A 6,043-nucleotide genomic window follows, 5' to 3' on the forward strand; every position below is an offset into this window, starting at 1 on the left:
AAAGTTTGCAACCTTTCATTAATGGTCGTGTCAATTCTGAAAGGGTAGCAACCTTTCAGAATATATTATTCTTGCCTATAAATACCATTCAGTCTTCAGAATTTTTCCTAACGAATTTTCTGATCTTCCTTCTTCTTAAAAAACACATATATTTCTTCGTGTACTTTCCTGCTGTGGATTGATTCGCTGACAGTAGAGTTTTTGGTATCTATACTCTACTGATTAAGATCATTTTACCCTGGGAGGTTATGTTCCAAATCAAACCTCGGATACTAGAGGGGAATAATTTCCTTAAGAGGACACTGTGAATTCAGTGGACGTGATTTTCTTCCTGAATTTTTAAAAAAGACTATTCTAGATTCTGGTAAGTTTTACAGATTACATTATTTTTTACAAATAAATTTCTGTTCATCTTATTTACTGGTTCTAAAAATCTCAGTTACTTCGTGTTTCTGAATGATTTATTACAACCAGTAATTTCTGATTTTCTTAACACAGATTGGCAACAGAGATAACCTCAACACCCAAAAAATAATAGATCTGCCAATTATATCATGATGAACCCAACGAATCTGATTGCCAGTGATGATTATATCATAAACAGTGAATCCAAAATATGTAAAATAAATAAAGAAGAATCAGATTGGGACTTACAAATCCAACAGTTAGCAAATAACTTTTAAGCTCATTCTGCCAAGCAGGGGGCTTGTTTCAAGCCATAAATTGTGTTATTCAAATGGGTGGAGAGACTTTGATCTTCAAAGCCTGGTGGTGCCTCATATAAACTTCTTCCTCAAGGCGTCCTTGCAAGAATGCATTATTGACATCAATCTGATAGATTATCCAGTTTTACTGTGTCGCAATTGGAAGCCCCAACCGAATAGTAATTGGTTTGGCTACTAGGCTGAATGTGAAATGGAAGTCAACGCTTGGACGCTGGTAAATCCTTTTGCAACAAGACGAGATTTAAACCTGTCAGTGGAACCATCAAATTTATATTTTATACGAAACAACCACTTGCACTCAACCACATTAATCGAAGGAGTAACTGGAATCAAATCCCATGTCCGATTCCTAACAAGTGCATCAAATTCAGCTTGCATCGCTTCTTTCCAATGAGGGTGAGGACATGCTTGTTTGTATGTATGAGGAACAAAGGACGGAGAGAGTTGAACACTGACACTAAATTGCTTGGGTTTGAGGATATTTGTTTTGGAGCGTGTGACCATGGGTTGACTAGTATGATTAAATCAAATTATATTAAATTGATTAGTAAAAAAACAACCCTCCATCTCCCCACGTCTAAGATCATGATTCTTTTATTAAATATACAAGTTCTTCAACTTTTCATCTTCTCTTTTAAGTATTAATTATACTCAGTTATGGGTTTGACATTAATCGTCTTTAATTTCCAATCTTAATATCAATTGTAGAGGTAAAGTTATGGTCTCCATTCATAATTCCTATAAATCTCTAACTAATGGAAGAATATTTATTGTTCACCAATTACTTTCTTTTTATGAGATTATTTCGGTTTTTCAGGTACCATTTATGTTATTTTTTTTGTTTGGTAATAATAATATTATATAAGATTTTAATAATGATATTTTGTTTCTTACTTTTATCATTTTCACTCTAGATGATTTTTTTTCCAGCTAGATTATTGTTTTATGAATTCTTGAATTTATTTGGAATCTTATATTTTGTATGTTGTTCTTTGCCATGTAGAATATCATTTTTTTCTTATTCATATTATATCATCTTATGGATTATCATAATATACATTGTTCTACTTCTTTTATCAATGTGGATTGTAGGGACACATACAAAAAATTGATAGTTATTGATGGAGTAACCCATTCTTCTTATTGAGTTTTTTGTAGCTTTAATGATAATTCATGCATGATTTTGCTAGATATTTTGTTTGTTTACAATTTATGTTTACTTCTCTTTTAATATTATTTTTTATTTAGATTTCAACTTCATAATCAATAAACTACTTTTTAAAAATTGAGATATTTTCCAATTGATGTGTGTTCAAATACTTTATATTATCTACGTATATCATGAGGAAGACTCTTGAATTTTGATAGGATATGGGAGAAAGGGTCGACAAGAACTCAAAATATTATGTACTAATTTTGTATTTATTTTTCTATCTATATTATTATCGATCAAAGTCTTATAAAGCATGTATACATTGTATTCTTTTTCCTTCTCTATTTTTTTGTGTTTTTTTCTCTTCTCTATCAGACTTCTTAATTTAGTTTTCTATGAATGCTTTATTGTCGTAAGTCTAAATACTTATTTAAGCTCAAATTAGCCATTTGTGACTTTATTGAAAGTTTGCTAACTATTAACGAAAGTTCAAAAGTTATAGTATATTGCTTAAAAAGAATTAATTTAAAACATCAAAATGTGTCCCTCATTTTGTTTTTCTTTTTGGTTATATTATTAAAGTTTTATTTACAATTTTTGCATTATATTATTCATTACATGTTGTTTACATAATAAATATTTTCATTGCATTTTAGTCATTCTAACATATCTATAAAAATTCAAATGAAACACACGTGTAAAGCACGTGTTCAGAAACTAGTATTATGAAAAGGATAGGTGTCTTCCAAAAACTGAATATACCTAGATAAATGCAATTTATTTTTTATTGGATCAAAATATTGGTCACAGTAATGTTTATTATAAAATCCTATATATACACAAGGAGTCGATTTTGGCTCTAACTTATTTTTGGCATATGGTTTAAGCCCAGGTAACATTAACAACCAAAAACTCTAAGTGATTCATACTTTGGAGCCTCATGAAATAAAATTTCATAAGGACATTTATTTTGTAAATTTGGAGTGGTTAGATGGTTTACAAGGTTGACTGCTTTGGTGGCAGGCAAAACTCCAAAAAGATGAGGGCAAGGAGGCTTGATGCAACAAGGTTTTGGCAGTCTCAACTAATGTGTCCGCGTTCAACTGATGCAACTCTTTTAGGCGTGTATGCGGTGTCACTAAGTGTTTAATACCATGAGTTTAGGGATATCAGGATAAACCTTGGAACTCAACACCACCATCAGTATAGAGAGATAATTTTGATTTGGAACCGATGCTCAAGTAAGGGATGTAAAGCTTGAAAGACATCAAGAACTTCTTTTTATTTATTTTATAGTGAACAACCAAATGTATTTCGAGTATTGGTCAACAAATAATACATAATATCTCTTGTGATCAATTGAAAAAATAGTAGATTCCCCCATAAATCAGTATAAATTATTTGCAATGGTCGTTGTCTGTGTAATGAGTTTTTAGAAAAAGGTAACCTAGAATAACACGAATTGCAAATGGAAGCAGTTCAAGAATGTGAAATTGGAAGAGAAAACTGATGTAAAATCGTGTTTAAAGTACGATGATTAGGATGGCCTAAACGACGTGTAGAGGAACAACAATATTGCATTGAGGGGTATGATGTGCACTGCCCGACAACCACTCATATATCCCATCTCGATTTTGTCCGCGAAACTGAGGTGACCCCGTACTCATATCCTTCACATAATAAGAAAAAGGAAAGAAATCAATGAACGTATAGTTATTGTGGCATAATTTGGAAACAGAAATAAGTTCATTTTTTTTTATAGAATGAGAACATAAAGTATTGAGAAGCTTAAATTTCTAATTCGATGCACTTAAGTTAGTATTATGGTATGAGATATTTGAATGGTGTTGTCGTTCCCTACTGCTATCTCCTCTGGACCATTGTAGGTGGGTACATCAGTGAAGTTTTGGGCATTAGAGGCCATATGATGAGTGGCGCCTGAATGATCCTGTTGAATTGGAGATCGAGCAACATAGTTTGTCCGGGCTTGTAGTTGATCGTGTGATTGTGATCTGCAAACCTTAGCAGAATAACCAGGACGGTCACACAACTGGTTCTTCAGAGTGTGGTCATGACACTGCTGTTGGTTATTGTTGCCAGCACGCCATGGTTAGACAGGACTTGACTGGTTGGTGTTGGGACAATTTGCATTTGAACGCCGATTAGAGGTGTTTCCGGGGCGAGGATGCATGCTTGTTTGCTGTGCAATAGCAACATTAATGGGTGTTGAGAGTGGCTTCTTTGCTTCTTCATGCTTAATGAAAAATTCATGGTCAAGTAACTTCTCATAAAGTTCTGGATAAGAGATAGTAGAATCTCTTGCACGGATAGCAGCTGGTATTTCACGAAATCAGGTCCAAGTCCAGTGAGGATTTTGACAATCAATTCCTCATTGGACACAGGAGCTCCACCAGTGGAAAGTTCATCACAGAGAGATCGAACATGGTGTCGATAATCAATGACAGGAAGGGTTTATTTTGCAAGACGAGCGAGACGATCGCGCAAACTAAAGATTCTTGTTTTCAGTTTATTGGCATACGCAGTGTGCAAAGCATCCCAAGCAGCCTGAAAAGTGGATGCAACAACAACTGTAGCAGCAAGAGTTGGATCGAGGAAAAGATGGCATTTTGAATAAGTTGATCTTTGCGATACCATGAATCAAATGCAGGATTTTTGACGTCCTAATTATTTTGAGCCATTGTACGAGCAGAGGCTGCGCGAGAACCGTCGAGATGGCCAATAAGGTTGTGACCACGCATAAGCATGGACATTTGTGCTTTCCAAAGGGAAATTTTTTGCTGCCAGTTAATTTGATTCGTAACCGTGTGATAGGATTAACCTGAACAATAGTTGTACTGGCATCAGAGTTTGTTACAGTGATGTTTGGGGCCGTTTTTATGGAAAGGGTGGGAGGGTTCCTGTCCAGAGATTTACTCGTGAAGTTAATTGGCTCTTGAAACCATATAGAGTATAAAGTTGCCAGTAGAGTGAAAGGAACAATGCATTTTATTGATTGTAAACTGAGTATATATCGATTTTGTACTACTTCAACTACAAAGACAAATTAAGAAAAAGGTAAGACTTATTTATAACCTACTAGTTTCTGGACACGTGCATCGCACTTGTTATCCAATGTCAATTGCATCTTAGAAAATAATTTTAAATTGATTACTTAACTTTTTAGCTTTATTTTTCCATCACCACAATAATTGATTTCAAAATTAAAGATCTATTGAACCTTGGTAAAATGACAGGGAACAAATTTTAGAAATTAATTAAATAAAAAGAATAAAGCAATATTGTATTTCATCTATTAAAAAAAAGTAATTATAATAAATCATAAATAATGAACCAATTAACTAAACTAACAAAATCAGTATACCGGAGAAATCAATTATCTAAGCTTTTGAAGCTTCCCTTTGAGTTTTTAAAAATAATTCTAGTGTCAATTTCAATTATTTTTTATTTCTTTCAAGATCAACAATTCATCTAGTATAGTAAAATTGCATTAACACTCTAATTTATCGATATTTATAATCATAATAAATTTCAAAATAAAGATCTGTTAAACCTTAGTAAATAATGACATGGAACAAAATTTTAGAAATTATTTAAATGAAAATAATTAAGCAATATATCATTTAAGACTCCCAACAAATACACTATACACTTCTTCAGTAGTGATAACATATTAAATTGTACACATTGTTTTTCATCTATAAATAATATAATAATAAGAAACTATAAAGAAAAAAATCAATTAATGAAAATTATAAAATCAGTCTTTCAAAGAAACCAATCTTCTTTCTTTCATACCTCATGAATCTTGCTAATGTTGATGATGGAAATGGTAATCTTCATATATCATCCCACAAAGTTTGAATTTGGCAATTCTTTGATTCCATTATATATTCATCAAATCTACATACTTCACCATCTATTATTTCATGCAAATGTTGCTTTAAGGAAAAGGGGAAAATGATGAAAAAGAAGTCAAAAATAAAGATTAAAGAAATCCTACTCAACTGAAATATGTCCATGAGAAAAACGGAAACAATTTTCTTTGATGTTCTTTGGAATTCCTTTAACAAATTTATTGATTGTATGTATTAAATTAAATTAGTCTACATTTAATTACTATAGAGCTTTTGAATATATATATATA

Source organism: Solanum pennellii, chromosome 2, assembly GCF_001406875.1.
Source record: "Solanum pennellii chromosome 2, SPENNV200".
In the NCBI taxonomy this organism is placed as follows: Eukaryota; Viridiplantae; Streptophyta; class Magnoliopsida; order Solanales; family Solanaceae; genus Solanum; species Solanum pennellii.